The following is a 21,881-nucleotide window of genomic DNA, read 5'->3' on the forward strand; positions in this document are numbered from 1 at the left end:
TCTTTGAGAGCCCCAAAGATCCAGGTTAGTTGACTCTGTTGATCTTCCTGTGGCATTTCTATCACTTTCACAGCCCACAATCCTTCCTCCTATTCTTCTATAAGAGTTTGTAGGGACAGACTGGAAATCCTTGTCTTGTTTCTAATGTCCATGGAATTACTTTAGTTTCTCTCCATGCTTGTTGTAAATTGCCTATATTATGTTGTTACACATTCTGTATAGGAGTCTCAGAATAGTTTTGGTATAAAAATAGAAGTTTATAAAAAGAAATTAGAAATGCTTCCTTTCTTTCTATTCTGAGCAATAATTTGAGGAATATTGTTAGTAGGAATTTTTTGGAATTTGCAGGAGAATTCTGTTCTGAATCATATCTGATGTAGGCATTTATTGGGAGGGAGGACTTTTTACTACTGCTTTTATTCTCCTTGGTATATGGATCAGTGTAAATTGTTTATCTTGGTTTAACTTCGGTAGGTAATACATACAAATAAATTTATTAATTTCTTTTAAGTTTTCTAGTTCTGTAGAATACAAATTTTTTAAAGTATGCCTTTCTGATTCTCTGATTTTCCTTGTTGTCTACTGTATCCTTGCTGTTTCCTTTTCTCTTCATCTCTTGATTAATTTGGTGAAAGTTTTGTCAAACTTTCTCAAATAATTTTGCTTTGTTTCATTGAGTCTTCGTAATTTTTGTTTGTTTTATTTCATTGATTTTGATGGTTTAATTTACCCCTTTCTATTTGGGGTGTTATTTCTAGGGTTTTCTAAGATGCCATTATGTAAAAATAACATAAGATTTCTCTAGGCTATTTTATTTTATTTTATTTCTTTAATGTAGGCACTTAGTGCTATGAACTCACCTCATGAAACTGCCTTTAATATAACCAGTAAGTGTCAGTACATTGTATTTTAATTGTAATTCAGTTCTAAATTTGAAAATTTCTTCTTGAATTCTACCTTGATTCAGATTCCCATATTTATTCTTTGGAATATCTAGGTTGTTTTCAGTTTCTGATTATTCTGAATAAACCTGCAATGAACATAATGGAGCATTTGTCCTTAGCGTATGGTGAAGCATCATTTGGGTATATGCATAGGAGTGGTAGAACTGGTAATCAGGTAGAATTATTTTTAATTTTCTGAGAAACTGCCAGATTGATTTCCAAAGTAGTTGTACAAGTTTTCAATTCCACCAGCAATAAAGGAGTATTCCCCTTTCTCCACTTCCCTGACAGCATGTGCTATTGCTTGAGCTTTTGATCTGAGTCATTATGAATGCTTTGAGGTAGAATCTCAGGGTCATTTTAATTTGCATTTCCCTGATGACTAAGGGTGTGGAACATTTTGTTTGGTGCTTCTCTGCATTTGTGGTTCCTCTGTTGAAAATTCTTTGTTTAGCTCTGTCGCCCATTTTTTAATATAAATTCTTTTTTTTTTTTTTTTTCTTTATTAACTTGAGTATTTCTTATTTACATTTTAAATGTTATTCCCTTTCCCGGTTTCCCGGCCAACATACCCCTAACCCCTCCCCATCCCCTTCTATATGGGTGTTCCCCTTCCCATCCTCCCCACATTACTGCCCTCCCCCCAAAAATCACGTTCACTGGGGGTTCAGTCTTGGCAGGACCAAGGGCTTCCCCTTCCACTGGTGCTCTTACTAGGCTATTCATTGTTACCTACGAGGTTGGAGCCCAGGGTCAGTCCATGTATAGTCTTTGGGTGGTGGCTTAGTCCCTGGAAGCTATGGTTGCTTGGCATTGTTGTTCATATGGGGTCTCAAGCCCCTTCAAGCTCTTCCATTCCTTTCTCTGATTCCTTCAACGGAGGGCCATTCTCAGTTCAGTGGTTTGCTGCTGGCATTCGCCTCTGTATTTGCTGTATTCTGGTTGTGTCTCTCAGGAGAGATCTACATCCGGCTCCTGTCGGCCTGCACTTCTTTGCTTCATCCATCTTGTCTAATTGGGTGGGTGTATATGTATGGGCCACATGTGGTGCAGGTTCTGAACGGGTGTTCCTTCTGTGTCTGTTTTAATCTTTGCCTCTCTATTCCCTGCCAAGGGTATTCTTGTTCCCCTTTTAAAGAAGGAGTGAAGCATTCACATTTTGATCATCCGTCTTGAATTTCATGTGTTCTATGCATCTAGGGTAATTCAAGCATTTGGGCTAATAGCCACTTATCAATGAGTGCATACCATGTGTGTTTTTCTGTGATTGGGTTACCTGACTCAGGATGATATTTTCCAGTTCCATCCATTTGCCCATGATTTTCATAAAGTCATTGTATTTGATAGCTGAGTAATATTCCATTGTGTAGATGTACCACATTTTCTGTATCCATCCCTCTGTTGAAGGGCATCTGGGTTCTTTCTAGCTTCTGGCTATTATAAATAAGGCTGCTATGAACATAGTGGAGCATGTGTCTTTGTTATATGTTGGGGTATCTTTTGGGTATATGCCTAAGAGAGGTATAGCTGGGTCCTCAGGTAGTTCAATGTCCAATTTTCTGAGGAACCTCCAGACTGATTTCCAGAATGGTTGTACCAGTCTGTAGTCCCACCAACAATGGAGGAGTGTTCCTCTTTCTCCACATCCTCGACAGCATTTGCTGTCACCTGAGTTTTTGATATTAACCATTCTCACTGGTGTGAGGTGAAATCTCTGGGATGTTTTGATTTGCATTTCCCTTATGACTATGGATGTTGAACATTTCTTTAGGTGTTTCTCAGCCATTCGGCATTCCTCAGCTGTGAATTCTTCATTTAGCTCTGAACCCCATTTTTTAATAGGGTTATTTATCTCCCTGCAGTCCAACTTCTTGAGTTCTTTGTATATTTTAGATATAAGCCCTCTATCAGTTGTAGGATTGGTAAAGATCTTTTCCCAATCTGTGGATTGCCTTTTTAATCCGAACCACAGTGTCCTTTGCCTTACAGAAGCTTTGCAGTTTTATGAGATCCCATTTGTCGATTCTTTTTTTTTTATGGTATTATTAATCTTTTTATTCATTTACATTTCTTTTTTTTATTTTTTTTTATTTTATTTTTTTTTTATTAACTTGAGTATTTCTTATATACATTTCAAGTGTTATTCCCTTTCCCGGTTTCCGGACAGACATCACCCTCCCCCCTCCCCTTCCTTGTGGGTGTTCCCCTCCCAAACCTCCCCACATTGCCACCCTCCCCGCATAGTCTAGTTCACTGGGGGTTCAGTCTTAGCAGGACCCAGGGCTTCCCCTTCCACTGGTGCTCTTACTAGGATATTCATTGCTACCTATGGGGACAGAGTCCAGGGTCAGTCCATGTATAGTCTTTAGGTAGTGGCTTAGTCCCTGGAAGCTCTGGTTGCTTGACATTGTTGTACTTTTGGGGTCTCGAGCACCTTCAAGCTCTTCCAGTTCTTTCTCTGATTCCTTCAACGGGGGACCTATTCTCAGTTCAGTGGTTTGCTGCTGGCATTCGCCTCTGTATTTGCTGTATTCTGGCTGTGTCTCTCAGGAGCGATCTACATCCGGCTCCTGTCGGTCTGCACTTCTTTGCTTCATCCATCTTGTCTAATTGGGTGGCTGTATATGTATGGGCCACCTGTGGGGCAGGCTCTGAATGGGTGTTCCTTCAGTCTCTGTTTTAATCTTTGCCTCTCCCTTCCCTGCCAAGGGTATACTTTTTCCTCATTTAAAGAAGGAGTGAAGCATTCACATTTTGATCATCCGTCTTGAGTTTCCTTTGTTCTAGGGATCTAGGGTAATTCAAGCATTTGGGCTAATAGCCACTTATCAATGAGTGCATACCATGTATGTCTTTCTGTGAGTGGGTTAGCTCACTCAGGATGATATTTTCCAGTTCCAACCATTTGCCTACGAATTTCATAAACTCGTTGTTTTTGATAGCTGAGTAATATTCCATTGTGTAGATGTACCACATTTTCTGTATCCATTCCTCTGTTGAAGGGCATCTGGGTTCTTTCCAGTTTCTGGCTATTATAAATAAGGCTGCGATGAACATAGTGGAGCACGTGTCTCTTTTATATGTTGAGGCATCTTTTGGGTATATGCCCAAGAGAGGTATGGCTGGATCCTCAGGCAGTTCAATGTCCAATTTTCTGAGGAACCTCCAGACTGATTTCCAGAATGGTTTTACCAGTCTGCAATCCCACCAACAATGGAGGAGTGTTCCTCTTTCTCCACATCCTCGCCAGCATCTGCTGTCACCTGAGTTTTTGATCTTAGCCATTCTCACTGGTGTGAGGTGAAATCTCAGGGTTGTTTTGATTTGCATTTCCCTTATGACTAAAGATGTTGAACATTTCTTTAGGTGTTTCTCAGCCATTCGGCATTCCTCAGCTGTGAATTCTTTGTTTAGCTCTGAACCCCATTTTTTAATAGGGTTATTTGTTTCCCTGCGGTCTAACTTCTTGAGTTCTTTGTATATTTTGGATATAAGGCCTCTATCTGTTATAGGATTGGTAAAGATCTTTTCCCAATCTGTTGGTTGCCGTTTTGTCCTAACCACAGTGTCCTTTGCCTTACAGAAGCTTTGCAGTTTTATGAGATCCCATTTGTCGATTCTTGATCTTAGAGCATAAGCCATTGGTGTTTTGTTCAGGAAATTTTTTCCAGTGCCCATATGTTCGAGATGCTTCCCCACTTTTTCTTCTATTAGTTTGAGTGTATCTGGTTGATGTGGAGGTCCTTGGTCCACTTAGTCTTAAGCTTTGTACAGCGTGATAAGCATGGATTGATCTGCATTCTTCTACATGTTGACCTCCAGTTGAACCAGCACCATTTGCTGAAAATGCTATCTTTTTTCCATTGGATGGTTTTGGCTCCTTTGTCAAAAATCAAGTGACCATAGGTGTGTGGGTTCATTTCTGGGTCTTCAATTCTATTCCATTGGTCTATCTGTCTGTCTCTGTACCAATACCATGCAGTTTTTTTTTATCCCTATTGCTCTGTAATACTGCTTGTGTTCAGGGATAGTGATTCCCCCAGAAGTCCTTTTATTGTTCAGTATAGTTTTAGCTATCCTGGGTTTTTTGTTATTCCAGATGAATTTGCAAATTGTTCTGTCTAACTCTATGAAGAATTGGATTGGTATTTTGATGGGGATTGCATTGAATCTGTAGATTGCTTTTAGTAAAATGGCCATTTTTACTATGTTAATCCTGCCAATTCATGAGCATGGCAGATCTTTCCATCTTCTGAGGTCTTCTTCACTTTCTTTCTTCAGAAAGTGAACTTTTTATTGTACAGATCTTTTACTTGCTTGGTTAAAGTCACACCGAGGTATTATATATTATTTGGGACTATTATGAAGGGTGTTGTTTCCCTAATTTCTTTCTTGGCTTATTTCTCTTTTGTGTAGAGGAAGACTACTGATTTATTTGAGTTAATTTTATACCCAGCCACTTTGCTGAAGTTGTTTATCAGCTTTAGTAGTTCTCTGGTGGAACTTTTGGGATCACTTAAATATACTATCATATCATCTGCAAATAGTGATATTTTGACTTTTTCTTTTCCAATCTGTATCCCCTTGATCATCTCCTTTTGTTGTCTGATTGCTCTGGCTAGAACTTCAAGAACTATATTGAATGAGTAGGGAGAGAGTGGACAACCTTGTCTAGCCCCTGATTTAGTGGGATTGCTTCAAGTTTCTTCCCATTTAGTTTAATGTTAGTGACTGGTGTGCTGTATATGGCTTTTACTATGTTTAGGTATGGGGCTTGCGTTCCTATTCTTTCCAGGACTTTTATCATGAAGGGGTCTTGAATTTTGTCCACTGCTTTCTCAGCATCTAATGAAATGATCATGTTGTTTTGTTCTTTCAGTTCGTTTTTATAATGGATCACTTTGATGGTTTTCCATATATTAAACCATCCCTGCATGCCTGGGATGAAGCCTACTTGATTATGGTGGATGATTGTTTTGTTGTGCTCTTGGATTCAGTTTGCCAGAATTTTATTGAGTATTTTTGTATCAATATTCATAAGGGAAATTGGTCTAAAATTCTCTTTCTTTGTTGTGTCTTTGTGGGGATTTTGGTACAAGCATAATTGTGGGTTCATAGAAGGATTTTGGTAGCACTCCATCTATTTCAATTTTGTGGAATAGTTTGGATAGTATTGGTATGAGGTCTTCTATGAAGGTCTGATAGAATTCTGCACTGAACCCATCTGAACCTGGTCTCTTTTTGGTTGGGAGACCTTTAATGACTGCTTCTATTTCCCTAGGAGTTATGGGGTTGTTTAACTGGTTTATCCGTTCCTGATTTAAATTCAGTACCTGGTATCTGTCTAGGAAATTGTCCATTTCCTACAGATTTTCAAGTTTTGTTGAATATAGGCTTTTGTCGTAGGATCTGATGATTTTTTGAATTTCCTCTGATTCTGTAGTTATGTCTCCCTTTTCATTTCTGATTTTGTTAATTTGGACACACTCTCTGTGTCCTCTTGTTAGCCTGGCTAAGGGTTTATCTATCTCGTTGATTTTCTCAAAGAACCAACTTTTGGTTCTGTTGATTCTTTGTTTGGTCCTTTTTGTTTCTACTTGGCTGATTTCAGCTCTGAGTTTGATTATTTCCTGCCTTCTACTCCTCCTGGGTGTATTTGCTTCTTTTTGTTCTTGAGCTTTTAGGTGTGCTGTTAAGCTGCTGACATATGCTCTCTCCTGTTTCTTTCTGCAGTCACTGCGAGTTATGAGTTTTCCTCTTAGCACAGCTTTCATTGTGTTCCCATAAGTTTGGGTATGTTGTACTTTCATTTTCATTAAATTCTAAGTAGTCTTTAATTTCTTTCTTTATTTCTTCCTTGACCAGGTTATCATTGGGTAGAGCATTGTTCAACTTCCATGTATATGTGAGTTTTTCTTCCCTTATTGTTGTTGAAGACCAGCGTTAGCCCATGGTGGTCTGATAGGACGCATGGGATTATTTCTATCTTTCTGTATCTGTTGAGGCCTATTTAATGACCAATTATATGGTCAATTTTGGAGAAAATACCATGAGGTGGTCAGAAGAATGTATATCCTTTTGCTTTAGGATAGAATGTTCTATAAATATCCGTTAAGTCCATTTGGTTCATGACTTCTCTTATTCTGTCTATGTCTGTTTAATTTCTGTTTCCATGATCTGTCCATTGATGAGAGTTGGGTGTTGGAATCTCCTACTATTATTGTGTTTGGTACAATGTGTGTTTTCAGCTTTAGTAAGCTTTCTTTTATATATGTATGTGCCCTTGTATTTGGAGCAAAGATATTTAGGATTGCGAGTTCATCTTGGTTGATTTTTCCTGTGATGAATATGAAGTGTCCTTCCTTATCTTTTTTGATGACTTTTAGTTGAAAATCGATTTTATTCGGTATTTGAATGGCTACTCCAGCTTGTTTCTTCTGACCATTTGCTTGGGAAGTTGTTTTCCAGCCTTTCACTCTGAGGTAGTGTCTGTCTTTGTCTCTGAGGTGTGTTTCCTGTAGGCAGCAGAATGCAGGGTCCTCATTGCTCATCCGGTTTGTTAATCTATGTCTTTTTATTGAGAAGTTGAGACCATTGATGTTGAGAGATATTAAGGAATAGTGATTATTGTTTCCTGTTATATTCATATTTGGATATGAGGTTATGTTTGTGTGCTTTTCTTCTCTTCTTTTTTTTTTTTTGTTGTTGTTGTTGCCAAGACAATTAGTTTCTTGCTTTTTCTATGGTGTAGCTTGCTTCCTCATGTTGGGCTTTACCATTTATTACCCTTTGTAGCACTGGATTTGTAGAAATATATTGTGTAAATTTGGTTTTGTCATGGAATATCTTGGTTTCTTAATCTGTGTTAATTTAGAATTTTGCAGGATACAGTAACCTGAGCTGGCATTTTTGTTCTCTTAGTGTCTGTATGACATCTGTCCATGATCATCTGGCTTTCTTAGTCTCTGGCGAGAAGTCTGGTGTGATTCTGATAGGTCTGCCTGTATATGTTACTTGACCTTTTTCCCTTACTGCTTTTAATATTCTTTCTTTCTTTTGTGCATTTGGTGTTTTGACTATTATGTGACAGGAGGAGTTTCTTTTCTGGTCCAATCTATTTGGAGTTCTGTAGGCTTCTTGCATGCTTATGGGCAGCTAGATAATTTCTTAAGCACTCTGAATGAGATTGCTTTTATTGTTACTAGCAATAAAAATTGAATTGGTATATTAAAAAAGTACTTTTTGTATAATGATAACCATTTTGTTTCTTAATCGGGTTTGTTGTCAGTACTTAAATTTGGTTGCCTATTTGGGATTCATGACATGTGATAACTGACACTTTCAAAAAAATATATTGACTTCCATCTTATTATTAGAATATGGACTTTCCCAAGATCTATGAATACTGGGTACTTACATAAACATTTCGGTGGCTCTGACCACTCTCCACTTCTACATGTTATTTTCTTATTGTCCTGCAGTTTGTATGATTAATGGCAGTGATATTAAACTGATGATGATAGCGTGGATACTTGTAGTGGGAAGGATGTGATGTTTCCATTCTCAATAGGTGGAGGAGGCCCACATATCATTGTTGAATCTAAAAAGACAACATTTGAAATTTTGAGAGATCAAGTTAAAGTACTGGTTCAAGAGGAGCCAATAAAAGTACAGTGCTAAATGCAAAATCAAAACTTTAGTGATTTTTGTCTATAGAAATACTTTCTTGAAGAAATTTTAACAATATAAACTGAGAGTTAAAGGGCAAGTTCTTCTCACCTAAAGTGCTTACTGAATTAGAGCAAGCTTGTTTGCTCTGAAGCCTTCCAGTGACAGTAAATGTCCTGTCAGCTGAGGAAAAGATAGATGCCAATGCACATGGTTGAAGTTTCTTTGTTTTCAAGACACTGGAATAGTTACTGTTCCTCTATCCACATTTTTTATCTTCATTAAGATATTTTATAGAAATGCATGTTATTGGCAAGAGGTTAACTAGGTTTTCTGGTTTTCTGATAAGGTCAAGGTGAGTATGGGCACCCTGGCTACTGGCTGCCTAGGAGTAACTGGCACGAGAATAGTTTTCTGGGAGAGTTTTCAGACCCATGGAGTCTGATGGAAATAACATTCTCTATCATGTTGAGCATTGAGATGCTTACATGCTGTGCAGTGTACTCTAGTTTCCCACATTTTGTCAGCTTTTACGTATGTTAGGTAAGCTTTGATGATATAACTGTCTTTGATTCAATTCCCCTCCAGTAAGTAAACCATCACCTATATTTCTGTAAGTAATACCAATAAAACTTATGACTCCTCATGTTTCATTTTGGTGGTACTGTACATAGGTATGCTCGACTGACTTTATCTGAGGTAAATAGATGCTTGTGTATCATCTCTACAGGAAATTGTTTTTATAGAACACAGTGAGTCATATCTTAATCTTCAAATTATTTTATAATTCTAAAACTGATCATAATACTTTGGCTTTGGCAAGTTGTCAAAATGAATTAATAGCTTGCCCCTTCATTCTATTTTAGCATTTTATTGTAGAAACCCCTGATGTCATAATTCTGAACTGCTTATAATCAGAGAGATATTAATGTTCATCATTTCCCTTTGATTTTATTTGTGAGCCTCAAGTTTTCTCTTGTTCATATAAAATAAGCCTTTATAGAGACTCCAGAATTTTCTGGAATTTATTATCTTCATGCGTCTCTCTCTCTCTCTCTCTCTCTGAAGTGCTAGGATTACAGGAAAGTGTGTGCCCCTTTGCTATATGTTCACATCCTTAATGAATTAAACGTGAGTAGACCGTTGAACTGAAAATCAATTTTCTCAGTCTCTGGTACTATCTTTCCAATATTTTCTACTCTGTCAATTTGTTCTTCATCTTCTTCCTCACATTGTTTAAGTTTACATGATTTTGTTTCCTATTACAAATCCTAATTTTGGTAAACATAAATAAATTCTGCTCACATAAATAAGATCTTGCTTTTATGATAATAAAACAATTATACTCCAATCAGGGGCACATGATATACACAGTTTATGCACATGAATCATTAATTTAGTATATATTTCTTTGCTTGTTTTTGGAAACAGGGACTAATTTTCTATCTTAATAGGTCCTCAAACTTAAAACCTTCCAGAATCCTAAGTGCTGGTGTCACAAGTATGTGCCATCACACCTAATGAATTTTTTCTTTTAAAACAGATTATCAGGACAGTGAGTAGCCCAAGGTAGTAAGATTGCTTGGCTCTAAGCCTGGAGACCTGTGTTTGAACTCAAGGATTTATATGATGAAAACAATGAGCCAATTCTCACAAATATCTGGCATCTACATGTACAGTGTGATGTACATACATCCATAAATACACACATGCATGCAAATACACACATAGGAAAAATAAATGAATGTAATGAAATAATATAAGCAAATATCATCTTTGTGCTAGTAATTTCTCTTTTCTCTTAGTTTACTTTAAATCAGATATAAGATTCTGGGAAATTCAATTATTAAAGTAAAATACATTTTTAAAAAGAATTTAAAAAACAATAGTACTTATAACAACATGAAGTTTTATCAGACCATCTATCATAATTACATGTTATGGAGCCCTTGGCATCTTTATCTTTGTTCAAGTATCCAATATGACATTAATAATTTATTTTGTCATTTAGTTTAAACCATGTGATATTATTTTTAGTTACAACATTCTCAAATACAGGTACATCACATGACTCTAGTGCATAATAAAATTGAAGATTTCATTTCTTTTTTTTTTTTTTGTTCTTTTTTTCGGAGCTGGGGACTGAACCCAGGGCCTTGCGCTTCCTAGGTAAGCGCTCTACCACTGAGCTAAATCCCCAGCCCCGAAGATTTCATTTCTAATACATCAGTGGATAATTATAGTAATTCCAATAACAAGAACAAAGATTTTATAGGTTATTATATGCTAACAAAATAAAAACTGTATGAAAACTGTCTAAGAAGACCAACAATAAACCATTTTGCTGAAAGAATATTAATAAGAAAATAGGTTTCTTTATAGCATTTATATCTTCACTTATGCTTTTATAAAATTTCAGTTTAAAAATATTGTACAGCTCAGTTTAATTATATTTATCACATGGTATATATTTATAGGAAAGGGCAGATATATATTTTTAGGGAAGCATAATCAAAATTTTGTGAATTAAATCCCCATACTTAGTGGCTAATATGAAACAGAATTTAGAAAAGTGAATTTGATCTGTGACAAGGACCAAACTGAACTGTCCAAACAGCTCCCTGTATCCAAATCCCATGGGGAAGAGAGATGGGTGCTCAGAAGTGTGGATACTCCTGAGAAATCAGAGGAGACTACCCTCTGCCCACAGTCCAGACCCAAGAGGGAATCGCATAGTGCCAACTGTGCCCCCTGGGTGCAAGGACCTAGGAGCAATCATGGGCAGGACCCTTTGATTCCTGCTCACGCCTAGAGCTGGAACACAGTCTCCAGGAGTGCCAACACACCTAAAATCAGAGCACCTATTCTCAGGAAAGGCTGAAAGAAAACAGAAAGACAGTTCTACAGGAGTGCTGATGCAGAGGCCTATACAGGGTCAAGTCACTCACAGAAACAGCAAGACAAACAAACACCAGAGACAACCCAATGACTAGAGGCAAGCTCCGGAACCTAAGCAACAGAAACCAAGACTAATTGGCATCATCAGAGCCCAGTTCTCCCACCAAAGAAAATACTGGATATCCAAACACACCAGAAAAGCAAGATTAGATTTAAAATCACATTTTTTTTATAATGATGGAGGACTTTAAGAAAGACCTAAAGAACTCCTTTAAAGAAATGCAGGAAAGCACAAGTAAACAAGTAGAAGCCCTTAGAAAGGAAACACAAAAATCCCTGAAAGAATTACAGGAAAACACAACCAAACAGGTGAATGAATTGAAAATGGAAATAGAAACAATAATGAAAGCACAAAAGAGGACGACCCTGGATATAGAAAACCAAAGGAAGAGACAAGGAGCTGTAAATACAAGCATCAACAACAGAATACAAGAGATAAAAGAAAGAATCTCAGGGGCAGAAGAAACCATAGAAAACATTGATACAACTGTCAAAAGTAATATAAAATGCCAAAAGCTCTTAGCCCAAAACAAACAGGAAATTCAAGACACAATGAGAAGATCAAACTTAAGGATAATAGGTGTAGAAGAAAGTGAAGACTCTGAACTTAAAGGGCCAGTAAATATAGTCATCAAAATTATAGAAGAAAACCTCCCTAACCTAAAGAAAGAGATGCCCATTAACATACAAGAAGCCTACAGAACTCCAAATAGATTGTACCAGAAGAGAAATTTCTCCCATCACATAATAGTTAAAACACCAAATGCACAAAACAAAGAAAGAATATTGAAAGTAGTAAGGGAAAAAAAAAGTAGTAAGGGAAAAAGATCAAGTGACATATAAAGGCAGACCTATAAGAATTACACCAGACTTCTCACCAGAGACTATGAAAGCCAGAAGATCCTGGACAGATGTCATACAGACATCTACGAGAAAAACAAAAACCAGCCCAAGTTACTGTATCCAGGAAAACTCTCAATGAATATAGATGGAGAAACCAAGATATTCCATGACAAAACCAAATTTATGCAATATCTTTCTATAAATCCAGTCCTATAAAGTATAATAGATGGAAAACTCAAACAGAATGAGAGAAACTACATAATACAGAAAGCAAGAATATAATTTCCTTGCAAGGAAATGAAAAGAGAGACAAAGAAGACATAATTCCACCTCTAACAACCAAATAACAGGAAGCAAAAATCACTATTCCTTAATATCTTTCAACATCAACGAACTCAATTCCCTAATAAAAAGACATAGACTAACAGACTGGATATGTAATAAGGACCCAGCATTTTTCTGCATTCAGGAAACACTCCTCAGAGACAAAGACAGACACTGTCTCAGAGTAAATGGCTGGAAAACAACTTTCCAAGCAAATGGCCCGAAGAAACATGATGGAGTTGCCATTCTAATATCAAATAAAATTGACTTTAAACCAAAAGTCATTAAAAAAGATAAGGAAGGACACTTCATATTCATCAAAGGAAAAATCCACCAAGATGAACACTCAATTCTAAATATGCTCCAAATGCAAGAGTACCTACGTTCATAAAAGAAACCTTACTAAAGCTCAAAGCACACATTGCACCTCACATGATAATAGTAGGAGATTTCAACACCCATCTCTCATCAAAGGACAGATCATGGAAACAGAAATTAAACAGAGACATAGAGAAACTAACAGAAGTTATGAACCAAATGGATTTAACAGATATTTATAGAACACTCCATCCTAATTAAAAGGATATATCTTCTTCTCAACATCTCATGGAACCTTCTCCAAAACTGCCCAGGTAGGCCTCTTGCCTAAGGACGTTCCCTATTTTCTCCACAACCCCACATACTATTCCAATCATCTCTCTCCATAGTCTTGGTATTCTAACCCCCAATATATGTGAGAACCTTCTGGTTGATGAACAGATATGGTGCTGGTCTGCAGACCTTCCCCATTTTTCCCCTTTTTATCCCCAACACACTACCATACTCATTGCGTTGTCGTAGACACCATCCTGTGTCAAGAGCCATGCTCAACTACAGGTTCCACAGCAGAGGAGTAGACAGGAACAGAAATTAAGAACAACATCCTTCCAGCAGTGACAAACTCAGAAATCAGCAAGTAGACCTGTATTCATGCCAAAACTAGATATGTAGAAGGCATTTTAAAGAACACAATCAACAAAAGTCAGGGCAAAATTTCACCACCAGGGCTCTGCTATTCTACTATATCATTCTTTAATATGTTAACACAGAGAAGCACAAGAAAAGACCTTAAAATTTATGACAATGATACTATTTTTTAAATAAGAAGTGAATCAAATTCCTTAAAGAACATGAAGAAAAAAAGAAACAAAAAAATTGAGGAAATGAGAATTTTCTGAAAGAAAGTCAAGAAAGCCAAACAAAACATACATTTGAAGTTTGATTAAAACTGTTCCAGACCTGGAAATAAAATAGAAGCAATAAAGCACGTACCCAGAAACGTCTAGAAATGAAAAAACAAAAAACAAAAAACAAAAAACAAGCTAAGCAAATAGCAACTACAGAAGCAAGCTTCACCAACAGACTACAAGAGACTAAAGAGGGAATCTTGGGTGTTGAACACATATTTGAAGAAATAGATGTATCAGTAAAATAAAATGTTAAATCTTAAAAAAAATTTCCTGATACAAATCATCTAGGAAATTGGGACTCCATGAAAAGATCAAACTATGCTCATGGATGGGCAGGATTAATATAGTAAATATTGCCATTTTTCCCAAAAGCAGTATACAGATTCAATACAATCCCCATCAAAATTCCAACTCAATTCTTCATAGAATTAGAAAGAGCAATTTGAAGAATTCATTTGGAACAACAAAAACCCAGGACAGTGAAAACTACCCTCAGCAGTAAAAGAACTTCTGGGGGGAATCACCATCCTTGACCTCAAGCAGTACTGCAGAGATATAGTGATTAAAAACTGTAAGGTATTGGTACAGAGACAGGCAGGTAGATCAGTGGAATAGAAGTAAAGATCCAGAAATGAAACCACATACCTATGGTCACTTGATCTTTGACAAAGGAACTAAAAGTGGATAAAAGATAGCATTTTTAACAAATGGTTCTGGTTAAATTGGAAGTCAGCATGTAGAAGAATGCATATCGAACCATTCTTACCACCATGTACAAAGCTTAAGTCCAAGTAGATCAAGGATCTCCACATCAAACCAGATACATTCAAACTAATAAAAGAAAAAGTGGGAAATAACCTCAAACACATGGGTACTGGGGAAATTTTCCTGATTAAACCATAAGATCAAGAATCGACAAATGGGATCTCATAAAACTGCAAAGCTTCTGTAAGGCAACCAACAGACTGGGAAAAGATTTTTTACCAATCCTACGTCTGATAAAGGGCTAATATCCAAAATATACAAAGAGCTCAAGAAGTTAGGCACCAGAGAGTCAAATAACCCTATTAAAAATGGAGTACAGAAGTAAACAAAGAATTCTCTGCTGAGGAATCGAAGGCTGAGAAGTACCTAAAGAACTGTTCAACATCCTTGGGCATCAAGGAAATGCAAATCAAAACAACCCTGAGATTCCACCTCACACCACTCAGAATGGCTAAGATAAAAAACTCAGGTGACATCAGATACTGGCAAGGATGTGGAGAAAGAGGCACACTCGTCCATTGTTGGTATGATTACAAAGTGGTATAACCACTCTGGAAATCAGTCTGGAGGCTCCTCAGAGAATTGGATATTGAACTACCTGAGGACCCAGGTATACCTCTCCTGGGCATATACTCAAAAGATGCTCCAACATACAACAAAGACACATGCTCCATTATGTTCACAGCAGCCTTATTTATAATAGCTAGAAGCTGGAAAGAAACCAGATATCCATCAACAGAGGAATGGATACAGAAAATGTGGCACATCTAGACAATGGAGTACTACTCAGCTATTAAAAACAATGACTTTATGAAATTCATTAACAAATGGATGGAACTAGAAAATATCTTCCTGGGTGAGGTAACCCAATCACAAAAGAAAAAAACACACATGCTATGTACTCGCTGATCAGTGGATATTAGCCCTAAAGCTCGAATACCCAAGATACTGTCCATAGACCACACAAAACTCAAGAAGAGGGATGACTAAAATGTGGATGCTTCAGCCCTTCTTAAAAGGGGGAACGAAAATATTCACACGAGGGGACATAGAGACAAAGTTTAGAATAGAGATTGAAGGAATGGCCATTCAGAATCTGCCCCATCTGGGTATACAGTCCCTTTATATATAGCCACCAAAACTAGATAAAATTGATGAAGCCAAGAAGTGCGTGCTGTCAGAAGCCTGATATAGCTGTCTCTTGAGAGGCTCAGACAGAACATGACAAATATAATATAGAGGCGAATGCTAGCAGCAAACCACTGGACTGAGAACAGCGTCCCCATTGGAGGAATTAGAGAAAGGATTGAAGGAGCTGAAGGAGCTTGCAACCCCATAAGAACAACAATACCAACCAACCAGATCTCTCAGGGACTAAATCACTACCCAAAGACTACACATGGACATACCCGTGGCTCCAGCTGCATTTGTAGTAGTGGATGACCTTATTTGGCACCAATGGGAGGAAAAACCCTTGGTCCTGCCAAGGCTGGATCCCCTCAGTGCAGGGGAATGTCAGGGGGTGTGGGAAGGGGGAGGTGTTTGTGGAGGGGAAACACCCTTATAGAAGAAGGGGAGGATGGGATAGGGGGATTATGGCAGAGAAGCTGGAAAAGGGAATAACATTTGCAATGTAAATTAAAATATCCAATAATAAGTAAATAAATAAAAAGAAGATCAAACAGCAGCGAAAGATATAGAAGATTCCCAGCTCAAAGGTTCACAACTATTTTAATGAAGTCATCAAAGAAATATTTTCTAGCCTAAAGGACAAGCCTATAAACATAAAAGAAACAGATGGAATGGCATGTAGGTTGGACCAGAAAAGAAACCTTCTCTTGTTATATAACCATGAAGACACTAAACATATAGACAAAATGAAAAAAATATTAAAAGTTGCAAGGGAAATAAAGCAAGTGAAATATTGAGGCAGACCTACTAGAGTTACATGAGTTTTCTATTGAGACTCTAAAACACAGAAGTGTCAGGACAAATGTCCTGCAGACTCACAGAGACCTCAGATGCTGGCTTAGACCACTATGCCTGGACAAATCATCAATTGCATTGAAGGAGAAAAGAATATTTTCCATGATAAAGTAAAATTTCAATAATACCTCTCTACAAATCAAGCCCTATGGTAGATACTAGAAGGATAATTCCAATCCATGGATGTAGGGCGCCCTCCTGTGGTGAACAAAGGTACTGCGCATGCATGGGTTTTATACCTGGTGTCAGTTGTCCGGGTCGGTACCATGCTAGTGAGGTGATTCGTTCTCCGCCAATCCCTGGAGGACAAATAGCAGGGGTGATAGTGGGGTGATTTGTGCTCCGCCAATCCCTGAAAGACAATTAGCATAGCCCCAGCCTGTTGTGTATATAAGACGAGTGCTTTTGCCGCTCGAGGTCCCCGTATCAGCAATGAGGTGGTCCTGCAATAAAGGCTGTTGAGAAGAATCCGACCCTGTTGTGTCTTCCTTGCCGGCCGAGGTGGGCGCGGCAACTGGTGGCCCATACGGTGACCCGAGGACATTCTCATGGATTCAGAACTCTTTAAATTCAGGACAGCGACGTTGGTAAATTCCCGGATAAGGGACAATAAGGTTCTCTGGAGGTAAGCAGAGAAGATGAAAGCCTTGGTATAGAGGCGGAAAGGTTTCTAAACTATGGCAATGTTGTTGCCAATGGATCCTTTGTGGGTAGGGCTTGTAATTTTGTTTCTTTTTTTCTTTTGTGGGATAGAGAAGCCACAGAGGGCAAGCTTAAGCCTGGACCAAAACCTCTTTTGCAAATGGCCCGTGCCTGCTTAGAGGATAAACGATGTGAGGATGCTGTTAGAGCGGTTAGGACAGGTCAGAGGGTCCTTGCAGAGCAACAAGAAAGTATGTCGGATGGAGAAAAGGTCTCGAAAGAAAAAAAGAAAAGAAAAGGAGATAAAAGGAACAGAGAGAAGCCAGAGATAAAAAAAAAGAGGATAATCAGGACCAGGAAACAAATAAGATATATTCTTCTTTAAAAGCCTTGACCTTAGAAATGTCAGACAATCTAGAAAGCATCACCAACAGGTTAGAGAAAGTGAAACTAAAGGTAGAACCATCGGGTCCAGGGCTGCCCCGCAGAGCAATAAAAGGAAGCGCAGGACTCGACCTCAGTTCCACCACCAGACTCGTATTGACCCCTCAAATGGGAACTCAGGTGGTGGATACAGATTTTAAAGGCCCCAGTAAGCAGAATTCAGAAGGATCGCAGAAATTGAAAGCATGTGCAAAGATAAAGATTTGGGGTAGTGGTAGTGGTCAAAAGGGGACAAGGTAATAATGGTAAAATGTTTTTGTGTATGTGTTCTTTTAGAGTTATGTTAAAATCTAGAGAAGCAAAGTCGATTCTCATAGATGCTTTTAGTCTTTGGACCCTGGCAAGAGACAGTTTACACCCTAGACAAGAGAGAGAATGGGGTTGAGAAAAACAGTCCTCCCGAACTCTCCACAGATGCTTTGGCAAAAGAAGTAAATGAGTTTAAGTTTTTTGAAGCTCTCCTGGAGACAGAAGGAGATGGGAGACGTCTTGCCTCCTTGCTGGCTCCTATTGGAGAAGTGCTTATTTCTGGTTCTGGGTTCTTTAGGTAGGATGTCTGGGTCACTTTGGTGGAACCATCTTTCTTTTCCTCTGTGTCTATTGTCTGTCCTTGGTGCACCAAGCTGTCCATGTATGTCAATTTATGTCTGGGTTTTGCTTCTCATTGCTTGAATGTTTTGTGTTTCATGTTTAAAAGAAAAGGTTAAAATTTTAAATGCTGGCTGATTCACCCATTGATGTAGCTTTAACTCCTTTCAAGAAAGGAACAAATGAATAAAAAGTTTCAATTGGCTTTTGGAGCCTGCATCTGTAGCTAGAAGCCTAAGTCGGCTGGGCAAGCCCCCAGGGGGCTGGCTAAATGTTTACACTAGCCAATCCTAAAGACACCAGGAGCTTCACAGCTTCTAAGTTAATGGAACTGATGACTGTTTCTCTTAGAAAAATCTTTGACTGTGATTATTGGACTCAACAGGTGACAAGGTGTTTCTCTTAAAACTACAGCTAGAAAAAGTAAAAATGGTGATTGATTTAAATAATAAAGGTATGTGTAGCCATTTCAATTTTGTTTCTGATTGGTTTTAAATGTATGAATATTCTCTACATGCCTTGGTTATGGACTATTGGCTTTTAAGTTATTGGATATGGTTAAAAAATGTAACATTAAAAAATGTAATATTGGTAACAGAAAGTTGACATAAAACTGGTAAATTTGGACGGAGTCATTCTAGACAACATGTGGCATGAGCCAATCTAGGGAAACAGGTCTAAATTGGGATGATATTTTTATGGAAATCTTATTCTAGAAACCAGGCTTCTAAAAGATTTTAAGGCAATGTCTCTTTGTTGAGGTATTGGAGACCGCACCATCATACGTTCATATATAGGGATTGGCAGTCAAACCTTGTAGCATGAAGGATAGACTCGGTGTTTTGGAGACTGGATTTTGGGATGATGAGGCTGATCTCGAGGAAGAGGCTGCTCAGTGTAAGAGGGAGAGATATGATCCAGACTGGCCACATGCTAGTGCACGTGGCAATGAGGCAGACTATTAGGCAAGAAAGTGGTTATACCAACAGCACCTCCATATAACCCTCAATATAAAAGCATGGTGAAGCCTAAAAAGCTACTTTCTTTTGCCCAGAGGTGTGGAAAGAGATGGAATTAAGTTTTCCAGTGTTTCTGGATGCTAATGGGCATCGATATCATGAACCCGTTGACTTTAAGACTATAAAGCAATTGGCAGAATCGGTCAGAACCTATGGGGTCAATGCAGCTTTTATTGTAGCTCAAGTTGAGGCTATTGCTAGGTATTGCCTCATCCCTGGGGATCGGGGGAGTCTGGCTAAAGCCTGCCTCTCCTCAGGTCAATATTTAGATTGGAAATCTTATCTTTTTGAATACTGAGAACCTTTCGTCAGCCTACAGGAGTGCTATGGCAACAGGGACCGCGTCTTTGGATTTATCCCCATATTTCTCCTAATAAGACCCTTGAATAATACCCTTCTGCTGTTGCACAGCTTGCTGTGTTAGGCATAAAATCTTGTACTCAGCATTTTGGTATTTTACCCAAGAAAATTATTATACCATATACAACAGCTCAGATAGAAACACTGTGTGCCTTGATAGATGATTGGGCCATATTACACTGTAGTTTTGACGGAGAGTTTGACAATCATTATCCTAAGGATTCTTTGCTACAATTTTTTACTGAACATCCAGTGATTTTTCCCAAGGTCACTGCCTCAGAGCCTTTGTCTGGAATGTTAGATATTTATACAGATGGCTCCAAAACAGGTGTAGGTGCCTATATGGTTGATTCTCAAGAACCAGTCTTAATTCAATACAGTCCAGGCACTCCCCAAATTATAGAATGTAAAATTGTATTGGAAGTTTTTAAAAGATTTCATGATTCTTTTAATTTAATTTCTGACTCTGCTTATGAAGTTAATGCTGTGCGCTCACTTGAAATTGCAGGGCCAATTCGGTCGAGTAGTACCATATGTCAAATTCTTTTAGAATTGCAAAATTTGATTTGGGCCAGAAAAAATAAATTTTTCATACAACATATTCGAGCTCATACTAATTTGCCTGGTCCCATGACCAGTTATAGCACCCTAGTGGATGCTAGTACTCATAGAGAGTTTATTTTTCATGCTGCTCTGGTTGATCTCACTAGAGAATTTCATCAAAAGTTTCATGTTCCTGCCTTTACTCTTCAACAAAAATTTAACATCTCTAGGGCTACAGCTCGTGATGTGGTGTTACGTTGCCAGAATTGTGTTCAATTTCACCACTCTCCTCATGTGGGGATTAACCGTCGTGGTCTGATCCCACTAAAACTTTGGCAGATGGATGTCACACACATATCTCAATTTGGAAATTTAAAATATGCTCATGTTTCTGTTGATACATGTTCCGGTATTATACACGCTACTCTGATGACTGGTGAAAAGGCTCGTAATGCCATTAGTCATTGCTTGGAGGCATGGGCGGCCTGGCGAAAGCCTGATAGTCTCAAGACAGACAACGGACCTGCCTACACTGCAAAGTCCTTTCAGGCATTTTGCCAGACAATGCAGGTCGGTCATACTACAGGATTACCATACAATCCCCAGTGTCAAGGAATTGTAGAAAGAGCACATCGTACCTTAAAAGAGCTTATACAAAAACAAAAAGAGGGAATTGCCAGTGGCCAAACACCAAAAGAACAACTTCCTTTAGCACTTTTTACTCTAAATTTCTTAATTTTGAATGCACATGGCCGCCCTGCTGCGGATAGCCATGCTGCTACTACACCTATGACTAATGTAGAAGTAAAGTGGAAGGATGTATTAACTGGTGAATGGCGTGGCCCAGATCCCGTGATTTCAAGATCTAGGAGAGCTATTTGTGTTTTTTCCGCAGAATCAAGAAAATCCAATTTGGGTACCTGAGCTCTTGACTCGAAAATTGCCTTCTGCTCTTCCTGAAGATGAGACTACGAACCCTACTATTACTGGGAATGGTAATCTAGGTTGATTCACTCATCTTGTGGGCTATTGCCAGATCCTGGCCAGTACCCATGCCAATTCATAGCAATTCTACTGTTTTGCCAACCTTTTTCTCTACCTCCTGTTTGTGTGATGTTCCCTGTAAAGTGCCAAATGGAGAAATGGCTCAATGGTATGCTGCCACTAACTTTTCTTGTCGCATACCTTATGTTTTACTGTTAAGAACTTTTCCCTGCCCTGCGTTTGGTTGCGTAGAGCCACATTTCAATATTCAATATAATATAAACTCTAATGTGAGCAATGTACCCATTTGGCATCTGGCTTTCTATTAGCTAATCAAAGGATAGATTTAGTTCAAGAACAAACTGAAGCACTGTATCATATGACGCAGCTGTCCTGCGTTTCCTCCTTTAGAGGTTTATGCATTATTCCTTTGCGAGCTAACTTTTCTCAGCATTCTCAACAGAGCAAGAGCAACTATCAAGACAATTGCTGATGCAGATTGCTGTCCTCAACAGCACTAGGTTGGATCCCATCACAGTTGAAGATTTTACCTCATGGATTACCAATGCTTTCTCCCTTTTTAA

This window comes from Rattus norvegicus, chromosome 13, assembly GCF_036323735.1.
Source record: "Rattus norvegicus strain BN/NHsdMcwi chromosome 13, GRCr8, whole genome shotgun sequence".
NCBI classification, from domain to species: Eukaryota; Metazoa; Chordata; class Mammalia; order Rodentia; family Muridae; genus Rattus; species Rattus norvegicus.